At 46.2% G+C, this 23,505-nt stretch overlaps 1 long non-coding RNA gene across 2 annotated transcripts; it reads right to left on the bottom strand.

The window, feature by feature from the left end:
• Positions 1–2,317: 2,317 nt before the first annotated feature.
• On the bottom strand, positions 2,318–21,094 carry LOC147652479 (uncharacterized). Of its 2 annotated transcripts, XR_015288626.1 has the most exons (4): positions 8,829–21,094; positions 6,744–7,660; positions 4,555–4,678; positions 2,318–2,675 (listed from the first exon to the last, which is right to left on the bottom strand). It is a non-coding gene; the product is annotated as an uncharacterized LOC147652479 (long non-coding RNA). The 2 variants fall into 2 exon arrangements; XR_015288627.1 differs by lacking the exon at positions 2,318–2,675 and having other exon boundaries at positions 4,207–4,678.
• Between the last annotated feature and the right edge of the window lie 2,411 nt (positions 21,095–23,505).

The following is a 23,505-nucleotide window of genomic DNA, read 5'->3' as shown; positions in this document are numbered from 1 at the left end:
TTGGAAAAATTCGTGAAGGAGGGAATAAGTATATAACTGTATAACAGTATAAAACACATAAAAATATAGTGTGCACTAAAGATTCCTCCCCAAACCCAGCAGTAACTACTTATTCAGGTGATAACAATCCTAGGCGACGCTTATCAGCCTGAGAGGAAGAGCAGAACAAGGGCCATCAGGGTAGACGATGAGAGGAGCCCAGACGAGATGCCCAACGACTCCGCACCGAATCAGGATACCCCACCCTATAAGCCACGACCGAAAAAGCAATCAAACTGAACAATGAGAGGAGCTCAGCCGAAATGCCCATCATCTCCTCACCGGACCTGGACACTTCTCCCTGAGAGCTCAAACAAAGATACAATCAAGAGTCAATCAGAACTTTTCACATACAAAAAGACTCTGCCCAGTTGTCTATTGATTCAATTCGATGGTTCCAGGAAATCCGTTCAACCAACCATCTAGACTCTTTGTGGAACAGTGACTGCTCGGAGTTTAGCCCCAGGACACAAAATCCCTATAAAAACCCTGGACAGTCAACCCTCCGTGTGGATTTGGGTAAATCTGTACCTCTGGGTATAGACCCCTGTCCACCCAGCGCTGCACTGATTTATTTTATTGTGTTTTTTTTCTCCCGTTTGTGATTGAAATTGTTTTATAATAAATCGCTGTCTATATTAATCATATTTTGCTGTTGCATTTATAACAAGAGGCAAAACAGGCTCAACTTGAAGATATAAAGTGAATTTATTACTACAAGATCAGAGCCGGAAAATGAGAATAAGCCCTTCAAACCACCTTTCCACCCCTCCCCCGCAAACCCCTCCCTCCTTCCTACCAACTGTGCAGGGAGATGGGGCAGGGGTTGGGTCAGTTTGTCACCCAGTTTTCTTCCACTGCTGAGCGGGAGAAGTTGTTTCCCTGTGTTATAAATTTGTATTGTGATATTGGCTTTTGCAGATGAATATTATATATTAAATACTTTCTAGCTATGCTAACAAGTCTTAAGTTTAAAAGAATTTCCTAGGTACAAGGCAAGGAAACCCCAGAGGGCAAGGACACCAGGGCCCAAGCTGTTATCAGGAGAACAATAGAACCCAAACTGTTATCAGCGGAAGATATGAAGACCATCTGCCCTCAGGGGAAGGATGAGGGGCCCAGGCTGTTATCAACAAGTGACCATGTGCAGCAAAAAGGAAACCAAACTCCAAAATAATGCTGACCAGCTAGAATAATAATGACCAGCAAAAATTATGCTGACCAGCAGAAAATAACATGATCCGAGAAGGTGGAACCAGGGAGGGGACATGCTTGAATATGCATTAACCCCTCACAGCAAGGATGGGATAAAAGGAGTGTTCCTGAGATACCAGGTGTGTTCCTGGCAACCCGCCAGGGCACCCGGCCGTTTTAACCCTTTGCTTTATTTCTTTTGTCTCCTAATTGTCTTTTGTTTATATTAAATTCTTTTTTTTATAATTTATTAAGTGAATCTCGTTTTTAAGACCTGTGAGACTTCCCATGGGACACAGCTCTCTTCGAACTTATTCAGCATGGCTCCAATCTCACCAGCAGCAGTCTTCCCAAAACTGCTGCGGAGTGGGTCACTCTCCCACAGGGTGCAGTCCTCCAAGGACAGGCTGCTCCATCTTGGAAGCAGGGCCCCCTCTCTTTACCACCTCACCCACAGGATGACAGCCCCTTCCAAACATCCACTCACTCAAGTGAGGTGTTGGAGGCGTGAAAAACGAGGTTCACTGGCTTAATACATTATAAAAGGTTTAATAAAAAGAAATTAGGAGAAAAAGATAATAAAGCAAAGGCTTTAAACCCTTTTAACCTGGTTAAAACCAGGCCGGGTGCCCTGGTGTGCTGCCAAGAGCACACTTGGTATCTTTGGAACACCCCTTTTATCCCGTCTTGCTCTAGGATTTTAATGCATATTCAAACCTTTCTAAGAACTAGTTTGCATAGCCACTCCCCAGGTCTGCCTTTTTAGAGAATGCGCATTTGTTTTTAGTTTCTCATTTATCTTCTTTTTATTTAGGCTGGGGTTCCTTCTTCTACAGGCGGTCAGTGTTGATAGCAGCCTGGGCCTCATCATCTGTTTTCCTCCTCATCATCTGGAGGTTATCTGGCTTTGTCCAGACAGGACCTAGTCCTAACGTTCAAAATTCTTCTTGACCTATGCCTAAAACTTGCTAGCAGGAGAAAAAGACATAGCAAAAGCACCTAACATATAACATATTCATCTTAATACTTGCAAAAGCCAATATCATAATTTGCATTTATTACAGAAATTAGGAAATTTTTTACCTTTTATTTTTTGTTTCCTCTTACGGAATTTCCCCCATTTTTGTTGCTAAGAAACAAAGATGACTGGGTACTTAAGTGAGACAAAAGAAGTTGTCACAGCTCAGGGGAGGGGTGCAGGTGGCTGGTCTCTCTTCACCTGGAAGTTTTTCTGGGAAGAGCGGAGATACCGGAGATACCGAGAGAATTGGGCTGGGGTAAAAACAGAGCTGTTGCAGCCCCTATCTCTCTTGCTCTCTCTGTCTTGGAGGAGGATGGTCAACCTGCTGCCTGGAGGGGCTGAATTTGCTGCTGCTGCCAGAGCTCAGCACGGTCCTGCTTCTTCTGCAGTGGGGTGGTGTCTTGGTTTAGAAGACAGGTGTCTGCTAGGGAGGGCAGGAGCCTCCTTTAGAATGAAAGAATGTAGACCCCCTCCCTCCGAATCATTACAATTCTGAAATCAAGGGGCTCTCAGGCAGAGATCTGGGAATAGGAATAACAGTTCTTTACTAGTATAACCAGGCAAACAAACAACAATAACTACAGCATTAACAAGAAAACAGAAACAGGGGCCCTGTGACAGCTTTCTCGGCTGAGACGGGATGGGATAGAGGCTTTGCTTCACAAACCCCCTTGGGCAGTCAGTCCCGGTGCTCCTGCAGGGCTCTGAGGAACACTCAGCTGGAACAGCAGGGATGAGCTGAGATCCTGGGCTGGTGGCTGAGGTGTATCAGCAGCTCTGCGGCAGTGGCTGGCACTGCCACATGTCCCGGCAGGACCGGGGTTGCGAGGCCACCAATGAAGAGGGAAGAAAAAGAAGCAGCAGCTCTATCTGGGTGATGGCAAAATTCCCTTCTCTTCACCGCAACAGCTCCGTGCCCAAAATGTCTTTCTCCGAAGCTGAACAAAGCCTGCCAAACTGTCCCCACCCTTCTTTTTCCTGCACCCCCCCCCCCCCCCCCCCCCCCTTCCGGGCCCGGCCAAACTCTTTGTCTTTTGTCAAGCATCCACCAAGCACCCACAGTTAGGTTGTCGTGTGTCCCCGTCCCCCCCCCCCCCCCCAACTAATGGGTAAAAATTCCACGGGCAAGCCAGAACTAAAAAAGGACACCTAACCTCCAACAGGTGAGTAAGCCTTTGCTCCCAAGCGTGGCATTTGCATTGGGATCCTATTAACACCCTACCTCACCAAACAAAGGACCCCTCACCATCCGCTCCAGTTCCTCAGGGGAAACCCTGGGATGCCCAAGTCCCCTCCCTCTCCAAAGGGGCCTCTCTCAGCTGGTTTTGGAGCTGGGTGACCACTGCCCAGCCCCACTGCTTCTCAGCCACCCCTCAGAGGTTTCTTTGCTACACTGTAACTTGCACACCCTGCCCTGCCCAGACACCCTGCAGTTCCAGCAACAGCTGCCCAGTTTCTGATGCATGTCATCTACCCATCCCTGCCTTCCCAACTTGGTACTCTGAGGTTCCTGCTACAGCTCCTTTTGCTATCCAGAGGGAGCACCAGGATTGGCACCCCCTGTGAGATCAAAAAGGAAGCCCCTTCTCCATCCCTTTCTGCCAGCTGCGTCCATCATTACTGTGTGTAGAGAGATGGCTGAAACTCACTCCACAGTGCCCCCTACCGGCATGGGGGAATCATGGCACCTGCTCTGTCTGTCTGGGAGCCACCAGCACCCCGCCAGCTGTGTCTGGAATGGCACGGAAGGGGAAAGTGCCTGTGGCTGGGAAAAGGCTGTCATTGGGTTTCTGGTTCTGCTTGTTGTTGCTGCCACTATTGTCGTTTGTTTGCTTTTTTATGCATACTAGTAAAGAACTTTTCTCATTTCTTTGCTTGAAAGCCTCCTAATTTCAAAATTATAATAATTCAGAGGGAAGGGGATCATATTTTCCAGTCCAAGGGAGGCTCTTGCTTTCCTTAGCAGACACCTATCTTACAAACCAAGACATGCAGACACCTCCCCCATGGACTCCGGGTGTATCTCTGCATCCCCTGTGGATCCCCATGGGCTGCAGTGGCACAGCTACTGTGCCACTGCAGTGCCACTGCAGTGGCACAGCTGCAGGCTCACCATTGTCATCACCACAGCCTGCAGAGGAATCTCAGCCTCAGCACTTCCTCCCCCTTCTTTACTGACCTTGGTGTCTCCATTGTTATTTATCTTACGTGTTCTTACTCCTACTCTGCCTGGAAAATTGCAACTGCCCTCCACCTTGTGCTTTGATTTCTTCTTAAATATGTTTTCACTGAGGCATTACCATAATTTCTAATTGTGCCAGTCTTGGATAGCAGCATGTCCATCTTCCAAGCCATCAGGGATTGGCTCTGCCAGACAATGGAATCTTCTAGCATCTTCTCACAGAAGCCACCTCTGTGTCCCCCCTGCTACCAAAAAACAGACCATGCAAAACCAACACAATTATGTTGATCAAAGAAATGTTTAAAGAACTTAATTTTAACAAAGTCAAACATAAAGGAAAGTTGTCTAGTATTGCTTTGTAACAATACAGACAACTACCTCTAACATGTCTGTAAGAAGTGTTTAAAGTGTAGATCAAGTTATATGTAAATATAAAATTTATAGTTATTTATAGTTAATTTATTGTATTTTTTCCCTCCTTATAAAAACAACCCCCTTAATATGTCACAAAATAGATAACAACTCTTAAATATTTCAAAATTTCCACAAATTACTTCATTACACTTTCTAAATAAAGTATGTTAGTTTCATATCTTATAAATCTAAAAAGAGTTTCAGTCCTACTCAAGTACTGCAATTCAGTAATTGGGGGCTGTGTTTTGCTTTCATTTATTATTCAACACAGTAATTCAGCAGACAAAACAAGTCATGAGGACAAAAGAATAGTTCCACAGACAAAATCCACCCCTGCTTCTGACAGCAATTGGAAGAGAGATGTCTGAAGGACAGTTTAAGGACTCCCTCTGGCTGTAGTACAAGCCACTGAAAAAATGTGAAGAATAGGCTTTCTAGGTCTTTACACAGCCTTGACTCTATTTCTCCCTCAACAGCTTTTAGAGGGCTTCCTTAAACCTAGACTTCCATCCTAGTTGGATTGATTTTTGATTGGATTGATTGCTAACTCTTCATTTACTCTATTTCTGTTCCAGTCTCCTATTGCAAGGACTGACCCATGACTCAAAGAGGAGCTGGTAGTTACACAAAGTAGTCTGTGTAGATAGCAGTTAGGCACAAGGTCCACCTTACACTACTTTCAGCTACAGCCTGGACCTTTGTTTGATGTTACTCGGGCCCACGTTTGTGCCTCAGCTTTGCTTCATCTCTGTTTACAACAGGCTAGTTCTGTAGTACTGCTCCCTAAGAAGCATCAAACTGCTTTCAAGAGCAAACTTACATAAAATTTCTTACTGATTCTGTCAAGTACCTGGTGCTGCAAGCAGCAGCTACCATAAAAGCAAATGAATACTTTGTGCTGGTAAAACCACTCACAGGCATTCCCAGTTTCAGTCATTCCTCCCACTCTATCCAGTGCAGTAACAAGAGGATGATATTCGTTTCCATTACAGATAATTTGATAAAGTATTTCAGTCATGAAACAGGAAATTTTTGATTGCAGGTTTTATTACACCTTAATTTTAATAATCTTTACTAAAAAATTATATAGGATAATAATTTCAGGAACAATAACAAATATTAAGAAAAGTACATGACAACAAATTTATGTATTACAGCATAAAAATAATATGATCTGAAGCTTCTACACTATATCAGATTCCTAGTGTAGTACCTACATGGGAAAAAAAGGCTCAACTACTGCTGGCTTGCAATAATGAAAAGCTGATACATGTGACTGTGAAGAAAAGTTAGAATGTATACTCCTGCTGCAACTATTTAGAATTTAGAAAAGACTGGAAGACCATAGCATTTTTCAAACAAACCCTATTGAGAACCTGCTCAGACTATTCACCGAGTCTTCACAGAAGTATGGCAAACGTAATTTATTTCTATCTTTAGCATACTTTTGTAGGGTCTGACAGGGTCCGCAGGCTTGGCAAGCTACTATTGGTTAATACATATTTTACATTCTTTTCCTGGTACACAAGGCTATTTTTTTTCTTTCAATCTCGCTGCTCTGAGAGAGTTTCAAGGACACTACCTTTAATATTGTCGCTTATACCAAAGGCTGGCTTGGGCAGACAAGCTTTTACTAAAACATCATGCCCTCCTTCTGTTAAAACAGTTTCTACAATTCCCCCTTTCTCTTTTTGCACAAGTGTCCTGGCAAATATGGGACAAAACCTTCAATGGGCCCCCCCTGGGAAGCAAACCCAGGTGGCCCCTTTCTCCCATCCCCCAACCGGTTTGGGAAGAGATTTCTCTGAGACAAGTGGAAAAAACCTGTTTATTTAACAGGCACAGCACTACCCAGCACAAGAATGAACAATATCAAATTACAAAACCTCTCACCGCTCTGAAGAGATGACAAAATTCAGAGGGTCTATTTCCTGTGGATGTTCGCTCTTTTATCTTTTATCCCTCTGGTGCTGGAAAATGCCGCTGCCCAGGCTGGGCTCCCGGTAGTCCACAGGTGCAAGCTCCTGGTGCTCCCCTGAGTCCCCACTCCAGAGCAGGTTCAATCCGTTTCAAGGAAAAGGGAAAGAAAACAGACCAGGAAGACCTCTCTGCTTCAGCTAGATGGAAAGCCAAGGTGATCTGTCCCTTATTGTCTTTCTGTGCTGTACTCAAAACCCTGTTCCGGGATGTGGGGGGAGCAAGTATCAAGTTATGTTATCAAGTCTCTGATAACAGACTTGGTGCTTCTTCTCCACTCTTTTACTCTTAGATGAAGTTTTAAGGATACAAAACCTATTTCTGGGCTAGGTGGATGAATGGGGATACAATTTAACATCACACTCACCCCAGAACAACAGCCAGGCTTTAGATGCAATTCATTCTACACTTCTACGAAGACAAGATAACATACAACCTAAAACCACTATCCCGATAAACACCATAAGTAAAATGCATTCCCCCTCCAGCACAAGAGACCTCAGCCATCCAGTAATGCCCCAGTTGGCTGACCAACTTCCAATGGGGTCACTATCTTCTTTCAGGGCATGTAACCCTTTCTGTAGCTGTTTTAGTTGTTTGTGAAACTGAATGATCAGTAAGCTTCAAACAGCACATGCCTTCAAACTCCTCACAACCATGTCCTTGTGCTAAGAGCAAGAAATCAATTGCAGCTCGATTTTGTAATACGGCGTGACGTACACTACTTACATCAGCTGAAAGTTCACTTAACATTGTTGATGTTAAGTTCAGTTCTTTCCTGGTCCAACAAACTAGCCTTTTTAGAGTTGACAAGCCTTTAGCAGCAGCTGCTCCTGGAGTAAAAAAGGAAGCAAGCCATATTATACCATGACCTCAAAAGTCTGTGTCTCTAACATAATCACATTGTAATTCATCTAGGCTTCGCTTTGACTGTTTGATGTTTTTTATTTTACCAGCTATATTCACCAGTTGGTGTAAGTTTGGATGGAACAAAGTAAGTTTCACAAGGTAAGAGGGTCCTCCATGTGGACTAGCAGGAATTCCATTCCATGCTCTATCTCCACAGGTTAAGAATATTGCACTAGGTAATCGCCTTGGTGATCGCCCTGTGAGATTGCACCAGAAATAAGAAGCTTTACTTTTGGTGTTAGTAATAAGATCAAGTATAGGGTTAACTGTGGCCCAGTGTTGCATCACGTTGTTGGAGTGGCTTTTTGTTGGCGGTTCAGACATTATTCATCCACCTGAGGTATTGGTGGAGCCTAACAAGTCCAACTCTTCTGGGGGCCCTATGGTAACATTGAGAACTTTGATAATTTTTGCTTGCCAGCAGGTTTCAAGTTGTCTTGACATGAAGCCAACAGTGCGATTGCACTCTGGTATACTTGCCAATTGATTCAGTAGAGTTTCATTACTAACTAAACCTTTAACTGCTTGAGGATCCCATTCAGGGACTCCTATGAAACAGGTGTGAAAAGGATCTCCAGGTGTGGCTAGGCTCAAACACATTGATTTTTGGCCTGTCTAGTGTGCCAGAGTGACCCATATGTTCTGTCACTTTTGGATGTTAATCAGCAGACAGTTGGTCGGGACTATACACAACACAATTACTATAAACAGTTTGTTCCATGGAATGACACCATGCTTTCAGAATCACAGTTAATCAGGCTTTTGTAATTTGTTGAATGAATTCCTTTAAGGTTTAAAGTTAAGTGAACTTTCAAAGATGCTCGCTTTAACTCTTGAAGGGGGAATACTTACACCTTATACTAATATTTTGTCTAAAATTATCAATAACCTACAAATAACAATTATCACACAAGCTAAAACTTTTTATCTTAAACTATTCTCTAGCTACTTTCAACACACGTGCTCTGGAATTCATGCAATCTAAGCATGAAAGCAATTTTTTTAAAGGGTAAAAATACAGTTACAATTTTGCTTTTATATACAGTCATATGGAGTCTCTATACTCTTTTAGATCTACAAAATTCTTCTTACAAACAGGCTGTGATTTAATGTGATTCACTCTTGGAACATTTGCTGCTCCTGTGGCATCAGCTGGCAGCCGATCAGTGACTGACTGAGGGCATCGATGTTCGGGTTGTTCTTCACATCCTTCTAAATCTTAAAACAGAGAGTAACAGAAGAAAATTGGTAGAGACACAACATCATGATAACAACATAAAATTTATGTTGGCAAACTATCTGTGTAGTTTTCAGACACAACTGTGTTGTGGTAGCTCCACTTCTGATCTTGTCTGGAGTACCAAGTTTGTGTGGCGACTTTTCTGTTCACTGGATCTCATGTTTTCAGAGGCAGACAGTCTGGTCAGATGAACAGGTGACCTTTTTGAACCTGTCAACAAAACATAGGCACTTCTCTCTTTGAAGTTAATAAATAATTTTGATTTAGCTGTGGTACACTTAATTGTAAATTCAGCTTATATGACCTTTCTAAATTATTGATGTAAATATTTCATTATTGTGGTCCAAATTTCTAATGTACATATTAGACTAATCAAATGTTTTAGGGCATCAATTCCCCTCATTTAAAAAAAAAAAAAAAGAGATGTATTTCTGTCATGCACATCATTATCAACACTATATACACAATAAATAAAAAACCTATAGCAGGTAAAAATCAATCAAATAATAAACATTATTAACAACACACATGATACAAAATTGCTACCAACTACTAAAACACTGCACCAGCATCCCATAGTCTGCAAACACACAACAAAATTGGTGAAGGATTAGATAACCACCTCCAGAAATGATTCTCCAAGCTCACTTCAAAATTGATCCAGCTGTCATATTAATAGCGTCAAATTGCCAAGTCAAAAAGTGACTCAAATACTGATTTGGTGCAGAAAACATCTGGATCTGTTGGCAAACATTCTGTCCAGGTAAAGTCAAGGCTTGGTCAGGGCCTTAGGCTTTAAACTAAAAGGAAAGATGTCTCTTAAGTCATTTTCAAAACATGGCTTTTAATAATAGCAGCTATAAGATGCTTAAAGCACAGCAAATTGCCAAAGTGCATTCTTATAAAGCAAATGATCAGAAGTCCTAGGTAACAGAATGTCCTGGGGTGACTTTATGATACTGGTATCCCCAGTCGTCTGGTTTATGTTATATATTAAGTCCTGCACCTTTAAGACTGTCTTTGAAAGCAAGAGAGGGGGAAGAAGAAGTGCGCAGTGTGTTAAGGAAAACATCACTCCCACACACCCCGCTCCTGGACTGTGTTGTCTGCAGCACGGACAGACAGCGGGACAGAGCTTCTCTCTGACTTTTAGTTAGTTTTAGCTAGCTGAGGCAGAGGAGTTCCCTGGACCTTTGTTTTTTTCCAGTTTTCTTGGATCTGTGCTAGCCTGCTCTGGACACCCAGCCAAACCCCGGGAGCTCACGCCTGTGGCCCACCGGGGCCTGGGCCTCGGCACTTTTCCAGCGCTGGAGGGACTGATAAGAACCTGAGCGAGCCGAGCTGCACCACATGAAAAAAGACTTTTCTTCCTAGACTTACCATCCCATCGAACAGCAAGAGGTTTTATTATTTAATATTACTCAATTTCTGTTAAATAAACAGCTTTTTCCACTTCTCTCCACGGAATTTTTTTTTTTTTTTTTTTCCCGGACCCGTTGGTGGGGAGGGGCATTTCCCTGTGGAGATCCCCATTTGGAGTTTTTCTTCCTGATTTGCCCTAAACTAGGACACAGACCAATTAAACCATTTAACTGTTGGTTTAATCTAAAGTCTCTCCCATGGCAGCCGACCCTCAGCAATGATACATTTTCTTGGAATTCTGAAAACACTGAAAAATAATAAAGCTAAAAAAAAAAACAAACTGCAGAGGTTGAAACAAACAATAGAACTCCCGATGAAATCAAGGGTGTCACAGACTGCATTCACTTCTATCCACAAGCACGTATTCATCAGTGTTCTATCACAGCTGTTTCAGTTGTAGTCATCTTCATCTTTCTAGGAAAATAACTATACTTTGCAGTTTAGATAAGTGACTTTTAACAAAACAAACCAATTCAAGTTAAACAATATTTACACCTGGTAAAAATTAATTATGACAAAAGGAAATAACAGAACTTAACCTTGAAAGAATAGCAAAGTTATAAAACTTAACTTAAAAACATTCAGACCCAAACATAATGAAACTTAACTTTGCTTAATTCTGTTAACACTTAATCTATATCAAATAAAAGCATAACTTAATCTTACTCTATTATTACGGAAAGGCAACTGAAAGTTTGGTATATACCTTTTAAACACAATATAACAGTAACATGGATTCACTATAAAGATTATAAAAATGTAACAAATACACCACTATTTTACGTCATTTGGCTTTAAAAATAACTCATAATAACTACAGATGTTACTAAAATATTTAATCATAACAGGAATTTGCCTAGTATATGCTTAAGTTAGGATTTTAAAGTGCAGTTTTACTAGAGAAAAACCACAGCAACACAGGATTTGGCAAGCTGCCATTCAGCTTTTGTAGCACTTTTCAAAAACATCAAGTCTAATTCTTAATTAAAATCTGAAGTCCAAATTGATATATATGCTGTTATAAGTGTTTTTGATAACAAAAGGACTCACATTGAAATTACCTTATTACAATTGTAAAAGAAACCAAGCAAATGGGTAATATATGCTTAACTTAACTTTGTCTTGTGCAGTGAAGTTTTCTTAGCTAGTTATTTTTAAACCATAAATATCTTTTGTAGATAACATTAATTGGAAGGTTGTTTAATTAGTAGCTGTAAATCATTCAATATTTTAACATTAGGTTTTAAAACTAATTATTGCAAGGTAACTTTTACTTCTGTTAATATTCACCTTAAACACTTTTTTTTAAAAAGGGGCTTTTTGAACTTTCAAAGAATCACAATAATTTCTCTAGTAAAACTCTAAAAAACTGCAACTGCATAAACTCATAATTACTTAAAACACAAAATTAACTCTAAAAGGGTAAATAAAAACATTTTTAAAAACCAATGAATTGTGACTTTTTAACAAACTGAGTACTGTCCCAGTGCTTCTTCTTAGAGAGGGAGCAGGGGTGTGAACAGCCACTCTGCTGCTGTTCTGCTGATGTTACCTCTAAAAGGTTTGAGTGAAGTCTTCGTCATTCTCCGCGTAGTCTCGCAGAGGGGAAAGATGGAGAGCAAAAAACCTCACAAAGTTAATTTTAACAAATGCAGTTCTTTCTCTCAATATTTCTCTCGTTGTTCACAAGCAGAGGGAAAAGGACGTGACTTTACAAAAACAGGCAATGTTACACGAAAAGCCTCTCAGAGCCAGGTGGTAACAACAGTGATCATTGCAACTTACTAACTTTTAATTACAGTGATGAATTTCAAAGTAGGTATCATATAGTAAGTGATTTCTTGGCTATTTTAACTCTCTTTGAAGCTGTCTGAGCTACCTGTTTCTGTTCAACTGTTTCTGTAATTGCTGATATTTGTCCTGTGTGGCTTTGGAACATTTTCTGTACCGCCTCGTCTCTGGGGAACCCTTTGTTCTCTGCGCACAATTCAGTGCTCTCCCCATGCCCCCCTGGTTCAGGTGGAAACCAATCTAAATCTGGCTTTTCTTCTTCCAGGGTAGTCAAGTTGGAACTTGAGTAAGATTGTGGTGTTAAAAGTGTCTCCAAAGGTGGAGCAGATAGTTCAGGACGTATCATATCCTGCCATTACCAAAAAGATTCTGTTCATAGATTCAGCGTTTTCTGTGGAGCGGCTTTCTCCTGATGATGCTGAGCTCCACTTGTACTTAATGACTGCTCAATAAGAGCATGTAGTTGCTGCACAAGTTTCTCTATTTGTTGTTGCCACCCTAATATATCTTCTTTAGATGCATCATTACAATTACAAGCTCTTTCTTAGGCAACCTGAAAGCTGCTGTCAGAAGGCTGTGCTCCTTGACACCTGCAAGTAGCAGCATGCACATTGGAGTTTGGCAAGCACTAAAGAGCTGCAGAAGAGCTTTGCTTAGCAAAATGGGCCAAGAAAAAGCATTTGCTTCATGGGTCTTTGTCGTCGCCTGGAAACAGGTAGCAGCATAAACAACCTGCTGCTGAAGTTTTTCCAGGTGGCAGCTAACATCAACTGAGCAAGCGGGTTAGCCACAGCTATGTTCCTCTAGCAGTCCGAAAGCTTTGCGCACAAGCCGGATGCTAAGCGCTTTCCTTTGCCTTTTGGCACTGCTCCTGCATTGCCAGCCCTGGGCGTGAATGGTCGCTATGCCGCACACATGTTTTGTTGTGCCAGTTGCCAAGCGCTCTGGAGCAATGTTTATGGCGAAAGTGGAACGCCTCTTGCGCTTCCATTCTCAGAGCTCCTGAGTTAAGCACTCTGTGACTCTTGGTGAGAATACCAGCAGAAAGCATTTCCAGTGCATCCGGCAGGGAGAAACTGTACCAGCAGAACACATTTGTCAGGAGCTTGCACCTGCAGCTTACGCACACACAGATATGCTGCACGTTCAAAGGGCCAAGCTCTTTCTTAGGCAACCTGAAAGCTGCTGTCAGAAGGCTGTGCTCCTTGACACCTGCAAGTAGCAGCACGCACATTGGAGTTTGGCAAGCACTAAAGAGCTGCAGAAGAGCTTTGCTTAGCAAAATGGGCCAAGAAAAAGCATTTGTTTCATGTCCCTTTGTTGTCGCCTGGAAACAGGTAGCAGCATAAACAACCTGCTGCTGAAGTTTTTCCAGGTGGCAGCTAACATCAACTGAGCAAGCGTGTTAGCCACAGCTATGTTCCTCTAGCAGTCCAAAAGCATTGCGCACTAGCCGGATGCTAAGTGCTTTCCTTTGCCTTTTGGCAGTGCTCCTGCATTGCCAGCCCTGGGCGTGAATGGTCGCTATGCCGCACACATGTTTTGTTGTGCCAGTTGCCAAGCGCTCTGGAGCACTGTTTATGACAAAAGCGGAACGCTTCTTGCGCTTCCATTCTCAGAGCTCCAGAGTTAAGCACTCTGTGACTCTTGGTGAGAATACCAGCAGAAAGCATTTCCAGTGCATCTGGCTGGGAGAAACTGTACCAGCAGAACACATTTGTCAGGAGCTTGCACCTGCAGCTTACGCACACACAGATATGCTGCACGTTCAAAGGGCCAAGCGCTTTCTTACGCAATCTGAAAGCTGCTGTCAGAAGGCTGTGCTCCTTGACACCTGCAAGTAGCAGCACGCACATAGGAGTTTGGCAAGCACTAAAGAGCTGCAGAAGAGCTTTGCTTAGCAAAATGGGCCAAGAAAAAGCATTTGCTTCATGGGTCTTTCTCGTCTCCTGGAAACAGGTAGCAGCATAAACAACCTGCTGCTGAAGTTTTTCCAGATGGCAGCTAACATCAACTGAGCAAGCGGGTTAGCCACAGCTATGTTCCTCTGGCAGTCCGAATGCTTTGCACACAAGCCGGATGCTAAGCGCTTTCCTTTGCCTTTTGGCACTGCTCCTGCATTGCCAGCCCTGGGCGTGAATGGTCGCTATGCCGCACACATGTTTCCTTGTGCCGCTTGCCAAGCGCTCTGGAGCACTGTTTATGAAGAAAGATGAACGCTTATTGCGCTTCCATTCTCAGAGCTCCAGAGTTAAGCACTCTGTGACTCTTGGTGAGAATACCAGCAGAAAGCATTTCCAGTGCATCCGGCAGGGAGAAACTGTACCTGCAGATCACATTTGTCAGGAGCTTGCACCTGCAGCTTACGCACACACAGATGTGCTGCACGTTAAAACGGACAAGCTCTTTCTTACACAACCTGAAAGCTGCTGTCAGAAGGCTGTGCTCCTTGACACCTGCAAGTAGCAGGACGCACATTGGAGTTTGGCAAGCACTAAAGAGCTGCAGAAGAGCTTTGCTTAGCAAAATGGGCCAAGAAAAAGCATTTGTTTCATGTCCCTTTGTTGTCGCCTGGAAACAGGTAGCAGCATAAACAACCTGCTGCTGAAGTTTTTCCAGATGGCAGCTAACATCAACTGAGCAAGCGGGTTAGCCACAGCTATGTTCCTCTAGCAGTCCAAAAGCTTTGCGCACTAGCCGGATGCTAAGCGCTTTCCTTTTCCTTTTGGCACTGCTCCTGCATTGCCAGCCCTGGGCGTGAATGGTCGCTATGCCGCACACATGTTTCCTTGTGCCAGTTGCCAAGCGCTCTGGAGCAATGTTTATGACAAAAGCGGAACGCCTCTTGTGCTTCCATTCTCAGAGCTCCGGAGTTAAGCACTCTGTGACTCTTGGTGAGAATACCAGCAGAAAGCATTTCCAGTGCATCCGGCAGGGAGAAACTGTACCTGCAGAACACATTTGTCAGGAGCTTGCACCTGCAGCTTACGCACACACAGATATGCTGCACGTTCAAAGGGCCAAGCTCTTTCTTACGCAACCTGAAAGCTGCTGTCAGAAGGCTGTGCTCCTTGACACCTGCAAGTAGCAGCACGCACATTGGAGTTTGGCAAGCACTAAAGAGCTGCAGAAGAGCTTTGCTTAGCAAAATGGGCCAAGAAAACGCATTTGCTTCATGGGTCTTTGTCGTCTCCTGGAAACAGGTAGCAGCATAAACAACCTGCTGCTGAAGTTTTTCCAGGTGGCAGCTAACATCAACTGAGCAAGTGGGTTAGCCACAGCTATGTTCTTCTAGCAGTCCGAAAGCTTTGCGCACAAGCCGGATGCTAAGCGCTTTCCTTTGCCTTTTGGCAGTGCTCCTGCATTGCCAGCCCTGGGCGTGAATGGTCGCTATGCCGCACACATGTTTCCTTGTGCCAGTTGCCAAGCGCTCTGGAGCAATGTTTATTACAAAAGCGGAACGCCTCTTGCGCTTCCATTCTCAGAGCTCCGGAGTTAAGCACTCTGTGACTCTTGGTGAGAATACCAGCAGAAAGCATTTCCAGTGCATCCGGCAGGGAGAAACTGTACCTGCAGAACACATTTGTCAGGAGCTTGCACCTGCAGCTTACGCACACACAGATATGCTGCACGTTCAAAGGGCCAAGCTCTTTCTTACGCAACCTGAAAGCTGCTGTCAGAAGGCTGTGCTCCTTGACACCTGCAAGTAGCAGCACGCACATTGTATTTTGGCAAGCACTAAAGAGCTGCAGAAGAGCTTTGCTTTGCAAAATGGGCCAAGAAAAAGCACTTGCTTCATGGGTCTTTGTCGTCTCCTGGAAACAGGTAGCAGCATCAACAACCTGCTGCTGAAGTTTTTCCAGGTGGCAGCTAACATCAACTGAGCAAGCGGGTTAGCCACAGCTATGTTCCTCTAGCAGTCCGAAAGCTTTGCGCACAAGCCGGATGCTAAGCGCTTTCCTTTGCCTTTTGGCAGTGCTCCTGCATTGCCAGCCCTGGGCGTGAATGGTCGCTATGCCGCACACATGTTTCCTTGTGCCAGTTGCCAAGCGCTCTGGAGCAATGTTTATGACAAAAGCGGAACGCCTCTTGCGCTTCCATTCTCAGAGCGCCGGAGTTAAGCACTCTGTGACTCTTGGTGAGAATACCAGCAGAAAGCATTTCCAGTGCATCCGGCAGGGAGAAACTGTATCTGCAGAACACATTTGTCAGGAGCTTGCACCTGCAGCTTACACACACACAGATATGCTGCACGTTCAAAGGGCCAAGCTCTTTCTTAGGCAACCTGAAAGCTGCTGTCAGAAGGCTGTGCTCCTTGACACCTGCAAGTAGCAGCACGCACATTGGAGTTTGGCAAGCACTAAAGAGCTGCAGAAGAGCTTTGCTTAGCAAAATGGGCCAAGAAAATGCACTTGCTTCATGGGTCTTTGTCGTCTCCTGGAAACAGGTAGCAGCATAAACAACCTGCTGCTGAAGTTTTTCCAGGTGGCAGCTAACATCAACTGAGCAAGCGGGTTAGCCACAGCTATGTTCCTCTAGCAGTCCGAAAGCTTTGCGCACAAGCCGGATGCTAAGCGCTTTCCTTTGCCTTTTGGCACTGCTCCTGCATTGCCAGCCCTGGGCGTGAATGGTCGCTATGCCGCACACATGTTTCCTTGTGCCAGTTGCCAAGCGCTCTGGAGCAATGTTTATGACGAAAGCGGAACGCCTCTTGCGCTTCCATTCTCAGAGCTCCGGAGTTAAGCACTCTGTGACTCTTGGTGAGAATACCAGCAGAAAGCATTTCCAGTGCATCCGGCAGGGAGAAACTGTACCTGCAGAACACATTTGTCAGGAGCTTGCACCTGCAGCTTACGCACACACAGATATGCTGCACGTTCAAAGGGCCAAGCTCTTTCTTACGCAACCTGAAAGCTGCTGTCAGAAGGCTGTGCTCCTTGACACCTGCAAGTAGCAGCACGCACATTGGAGTTTGGCAAGCACTAAAGAGCTGCAGAAGAGCTTTGCTTAGCAAAATGGGCCAAGAAAACGCATTTGCTTCATGGGTCTTTGTCGTCTCCTGGAAACAGGTAGCAGCATAAACAACCTGCTGCTGAAGTTTTTCCAGGTGGCAGCTAACATCAACTGAGCAAGTGGGTTAGCCACAGCTATGTTCTTCTAGCAGTCCGAAAGCTTTGCGCACAAGCCGGATGCTAAGCGCTTTCCTTTGCCTTTTGGCAGTGCTCCTGCATTGCCAGCCCTGGGCGTGAATGGTCGCTATGCCGCACACATGTTTTGTTGTGCCAGTTGCCAAGCGCTCTGGAGCAATGTTTATTACAAAAGCGGAACGCCTCTTGCGCTTCCATTCTCAGAGCTCCGGAGTTAAGCACTCTGTGACTCTTGGTGAGAATACCAGCAGAAAGCATTTCCAGTGCATCCGGCTGGGAGAAACTGTACCTGCAGAACACATTTGTCAGGAGCTTGCACCTGCAGCTTACGCACACACAGATATGCTGCACGTTCAAAGGGCCAAGCTCTTTCTTACGCAACCTGAAAGCTGCTGTCAGAAGGCTGTGCTCCTTGACACCTGCAAGTAGCAGGACGCACATTGTATTTTGGCAAGCACTAAAGAGCTGCAGAAGAGCTTTGCTTTGCAAAATGGGCCAAGAAAAAGCACTTGCTTCATGGGTCTTTGTCGTCTCCTGGAAACAGGTAGCAGCATCAACAACCTGCTGCTGAAGTTTTTCCAGGTGGCAGCTAACATCAACTGAGCAAGCGGGTTAGCCACAGCTATGTTCCTCTAGCAGTCCGAAAGCTTTGCGCACAAGCCGGATGCTAAGCGCTTTCCTTTGCCTTTTGGCAGTGCTCCTGCATTGCCAGCCCTGGGCGTGAATGGTCGCTATGCCGCACACATGTTTCCTTGTGCCAGTTGCCAAGCGCTCTGGAGCAATGTTTATGACAAAAGCGGAACGCCTCTTGCGCTTCCATTCTCAGAGCGCCGGAGTTAAGCACTCTGTGACTCTTGGTGAGAATACCAGCAGAAAGCATTTCCAGTGCATCCGGCAGGGAGAAACTGTATCTGCAGAACACATTTGTCAGGAGCTTGCACCTGCAGCTTACGCACACACAGATATGCTGCACGTTCAAAGGGCCAAGCTCTTTCTTAGGCAACCTGAAAGCTGCTGTCAGAAGGCTGTGCTCCTTGACACCTGCAAGTAGCAGCACGCACATTGGAGTTTGGCAAGCACTAAAGAGCTGCAGAAGAGCTTTGCTTAGCAAAATGGGCCAAGAAAATGCACTTGCTTCATGGGTCTTTGTCGTCTCCTGGAAACAGGTAGCAGCATAAACAACCTGCTGCTGAAGTTTTTCCAGGTGGCAGCTAACATCAACTGAGCAAGCGGGTTAGCCACAGCTATGTTCCTCTAGCAGTCCGAAAGCTTTGCGCACAAGCCGGATGCTAAGCGCTTTCCTTTGCCTTTTGGCACTGCTCCTGCATTGCCAGCCCTGGGCGTGAATGGTCGCTATGCCGCACACATGTTTCCTTGTGCCAGTTGCCAAGCGCTCTGGAGCAATGTTTATGACGAAAGCGGAACGCCTCTTGCGCTTCCATTCTCAGAGCTCCGGAGTTAAGCACTCTGTGACTCTTGGTGAGAATACCAGCAGAAAGCATTTCCAGTGCATCCGGCAGGGAGAAACTGTACCTGCAGAACACATTTGTCAGGAGCTTGCACCTGCAGCTTACGCACACACAGATATGCTGCACGTTCAAAGGGCCAAGCTCTTTCTTAGGCAACCTGAAAGCTGCTGTCAGAAGGCTGTGCTCCTTGACACCTGCAAGTAGCAGCACGCACATTGGAGTTTGGCAAGCACTAAAGAGCTGCAGAAGAGCTTTGCTTAGCAAAATGGGCCAAGGAAACGCACTTGCTTCATGGGTCTTTGTCGTCTCCTGGAAACAGGTAGCAGCATAAACAACCTGCTGCTGAAGTTTTTCCAGGTGGCAGCTAACATCAACTGAGCAAGCGGGTTAGCCACAGCTATGTTCCTCTAGCAGTCCGAAAGCTTTGCGCAACAGGCCGGATGCTAAGCGCTTTCCTTTGCCTTTTGGCAGTGCTCCTGCATTGCCAGCCCTGGGCGTGAATGGTCGCTATGCCGCACACATGTTTCCTTGTGCCAGTTGCCAAGCGCTCTGGAGCAATGTTTATGACAAAAGCGGAACGCCTCTTGCGCTTCCATTCTCAGAGCGCCGGAGTTAAGCACTCTGTGACTCTTGGTGAGAATACCAGCAGAAAGCATTTCCAGTGCATCCGGCAGGGAGAAACTGTATCTGCAGAACACATTTGTCAGGAGCTTGCACCTGCAGCTTACACACACACAGATATGCTGCACGTTCAAAGGGCCAAGCTCTTTCTTACGCAACCTGAAAGCTGCTGTCAGAAGGCTGTGCTCCTTGACACCTGCAAGTAGCAGGACGCACATTGGAGTTTGGCAAGCACTAAAGAGCTGCAGAAGAGCTTTGCTTAGCAAAATGGGCCAAGAAAATGCACTTGCTTCATGGGTCTTTGTCGTCTCCTGGAAACAGGTAGCAGCATAAACAACCTGCTGCTGAAGTTTTTCCAGGTGGCAGCTAACATCAACTGAGCAAGCGGGTTAGCCACAGCTATGTTCCTCTAGCAGTCCGAAAGCTTTGCGCACAAGCCGGATGCTAAGCGCTTTCCTTTGCCTTTTGGCACTGCTCCTGCATTGCCAGCCCTGGGCGTGAATGGTCGCTATGCCGCACACATGTTTCCTTGTGCCAGTTGCTAAGCGCTCTGGAGCAATGTTTATGACGAAAGCGGAACGCCTCTTGCGCTTCCATTCTCAGAGCTCCGGAGTTAAGCACTCTGTGACTCTTGGTGAGAATACCAGCAGAAAGCATTTCCAGTGCATCCGGCAGGGAGAAACTGTACCTGCAGAACACATTTGTCAGGAGCTTGCACCTGCAGCTTACGCACACACAGATATGCTGCACGTTCAAAGGGCCAAGCTCTTTCTTAGGCAACCTGAAAGCTGCTGTCAGAAGGCTGTGCTCCTTGACACCTGCAAGTAGCAGCACGCACATTGTATTTTGGCAAGCACTAAAGAGCTGCAGAAGAGCTTTGCTTAGCAAAATTGGCCAAGGAAACGCACTTGCTTCATGGGTCTTTGTCGTCTCCTGGAAACAGGTAGCAGCATAAACAACCTGCTGCTGAAGTTTTTCCAGGTGGCAGCTAACATCAACTGAGCAAGCGGGTTAGCCACAGCTATGTTCCTCTAGCAGTCCGAAAGCTTTGCGCAACAGGCCGGATGCTAAGCGCTTTCCTTTGCCTTTTGGCACTGCTCCTGCATTGCCAGCCCTGGGCGTGAATGGTCGCTATGCCGCACACATGTTTCCTTGTGCCAGTTGCCAAGCGCTCTGGAGCAATGTTTATGACAAAAGCGGAACGCCTCTTGCGCTTCCATTCTCAGAGCTCCGGAGTTAAGCACTCTGTGACTCTTGGTGAGAATACCAGCAGAAAGCATTTCCAGTGCATCCGGCAGGGAGAAACTGTACCTGCAGAACACATTTGTCAGGAGCTTGCACCTGCAGCTTACGCACACACAGATATGCTGCACGTTCAAAGGGCCAAGCTCTTTCTTACGCAACCTGAAAGCTGCTGTCAGAAGGCTGTGCTCCTTGACACCTGCAAGTAGCAGGACGCACATTGGAGTTTGGCAAGCACTAAAGAGCTGCAGAAGAGCTTTGCTTAGCAAAATGGGCCAAGAAAATGCACTTGCTTCATGGGTCTTTGTCGTCTCCTGGAAACAGGTAGCAGCATAAACAACCTGCTGCTGAAGTTTTTCCAGGTGGCAGCTAACATCAACTGAGCAAGCGGGTTAGCCACAGCTATGTTCCTCTAGCAGTCCGAAAGCTTTGTGCACAAGCCGGATGCTAAGCGCTTTCCTTTGCCTTTTAGCACTGCTCCTGCATTGCCAGCCCTGGGAGTGAATGGTCGCTATGCCGCACACATGTTTCCTTGTGCCAGTTACCAAGCGCTCTGGAGCAATGTTTATGACAAAAGCGGAACGCCTCTTGCGCTTCCATTCTCAGAGCTCCGGAGTTAAGCACTCTGTGACTCTTGGTGAGAATACCAGCAGAAAGCATTTCCAGTGCATCCGGCAGGGAGAAACTGTATCTGCAGAACACATTTGTCAGGAGCTTGCACCTGCAGCTTAATAAGAGCAATAAAGGCAGAAGCCAGGACTCCGGAGCTCAGAGAAGGTAACCGCAAGAGGCGAGTCTCCTTCGGCAGAAGCTGCTTTCCGGAGCTCTTGGCAACCGGCCAAGGAACCATGTGTGTCAGAGGGAGAGTGCCGGTCAGAGCGCGAGCGGGGGAAAGCGCGAGCGCTGCGGGCAGGCGAATAAGGAAGGTGTTGAACAGGCATGTGGCACGGGAAACTTTCAGACTGCAAGTGGAACGTGGATGCTGCTCAGCCGCTTGCTGACAAGTCTCTAGTTGTCTTGTAGAAGAAGTACGGGCACGACTTCCTTCTGCTGCTCCCTACTGCTGTTGCTGTTCACTTCGGCAACAATTTTACTTTCCCTTGGACTCCCAGATGCAGAGAAATGCCCTGCACAGCGCAGAAACCTGTCACACCATGGGTGGAATAGGGTGCTGCAAATCCGTGCTTGTGTCAGTGGCAGGAGTGAGCTGCACAAACATGTGCTGTCCTGTCACACGTTCTCCTCGCCAGACGCAGTGCAAAAGCTTTCTGCTTGCATTAAGAGCAAGAAAGGCAGAAGCCAGGACTCCGGAGCTCAGAGAAGGTAACCGCAAGAGGCGAGCCTCCTTCGGCAGAAGCTGCTTTCCGGAGCTCTTGGCAACCGGCCAAGGAACCATGTGTGTCAGAGGGAGAGTGCCGGTCAGAGCGCGGGCGGGGGAAAGCGCGAGCGCTGCGGGCAGGCGAATAAGGAAGGTGTTGAACAGGCATGTGGCACGGGAAACTTTCAGACTGCAAGTGGAACGTAGATGCTGCTCAGCCGCTTGCTGACAAGTCTCTAGTTGTCTTGTAGAAGAAGTACGGCCACGACTTCCTTCTGCTGCTCCCTACTGCTGTTGCTGTTCACTTCGGCAACAATTTTACTTTCCCTTGGACTCCCAGATGCAGAGAAATGCCCTGCACAGCGCAGAAACCTGTCACACCATGGGTGGAATAGGGTGCTGCAAATCCGTGCTTGTGTCAGTGGCAGGGGTGAGCTGCACAAACATGTGCTGTCCTGTCACACGTTCTCCTCGCCAGACGCAGTGCAAAAGCTTTCCGCTTGCAATAAGAGCAAGAAAGGCAGAAGCCAGGACTCCGGAGCTCAGAGAAGGTAACCGCAAGAGGCGAGTCTCCTTCGGCAGAAGCTGCTTTCCGGAGCTCTTGGCAACCGGCCAAGGAACCATGTGTGTCAGAGGGAGAGTGCCAGTCAGAGCGCGGGTGGGGGAAAGCTCGAGCGCTGTGGGCAGGCGAATAAGGAAGGTGTTGAACAGGCATGTGGCACGGGAAACTTTCAGACTGCAAGTGGAACGTAGATGCTGCTCAGCCGCTTGCTGACAAGTCTCTAGTTGTCTTGTAGAAGAAGTACGGGCACGACTTCCTTCTGCTGCTCCCTACTGCTGTTGCTGCTCTCTGCGACAACAATTTTACTTTCCCTTGGACTCCCAGATGCAGAGAAATGCCCTGCACAGCGCAGAAACCTGTCACACCATGGGTGGAATAGGGTGCTGCAAATCCGTGCTTGTGTCAGTGGCAGGGGTGAGCTGCACAAACATGTGCTGTCCTGTCACACGTTCTCCTCGCCAGACGCAGTGCAAAAGCTTTCCGCTTGCAATAAGAGCAAGAAAGGCAGAAGCCAGGACTCCGGAGCTCAGAGAAGGTAACCGCAAGAGGCGAGTCTCCTTCGGCAGAAGCTGCTTTCCGGAGCTCTTGGCAACCGGCCAAGGAACCATGTGTGTCAGAGGGAGAGTGCCGGTCAGAGCGCGGGTGGGGGAAAGCTCGAGCGCTGTGGGCAGGCGAATAAGGAAGGTTTTGAACAGGCATGTGGCACGGGAAACTTTCAGACTGCAAGTGGAACGTAGATGCTGCTCAGCCGCTTGCTGACAAGTCTCTAGTTGTCTTGTAGAAGAAGTACGGGCACGACTTCCTTCTGCTGCTCCCTACTGCTGTTGCTGTTCACTTCGGCAACAATTTTACTTTCCCTTGGACTCCCAGATGCAGAGAATGCCCTGCACAGCGTAGAAACCTGTCACACTAAGGGTGGAATAGGGTGCTGCAAATCCGTGCTTGTGTCAGTGGCAG

Source organism: Cyanistes caeruleus, chromosome 6, assembly GCF_971803275.1.
Source record: "Cyanistes caeruleus chromosome 6, bCyaCae1.hap1.1, whole genome shotgun sequence".
Lineage (NCBI taxonomy): Eukaryota > Metazoa > Chordata > Aves > Passeriformes > Paridae > Cyanistes > Cyanistes caeruleus.
The sequence above is the reverse complement of the archived record's forward strand: the minus strand, read 5'-3'. Positions and strand labels throughout refer to the sequence as shown.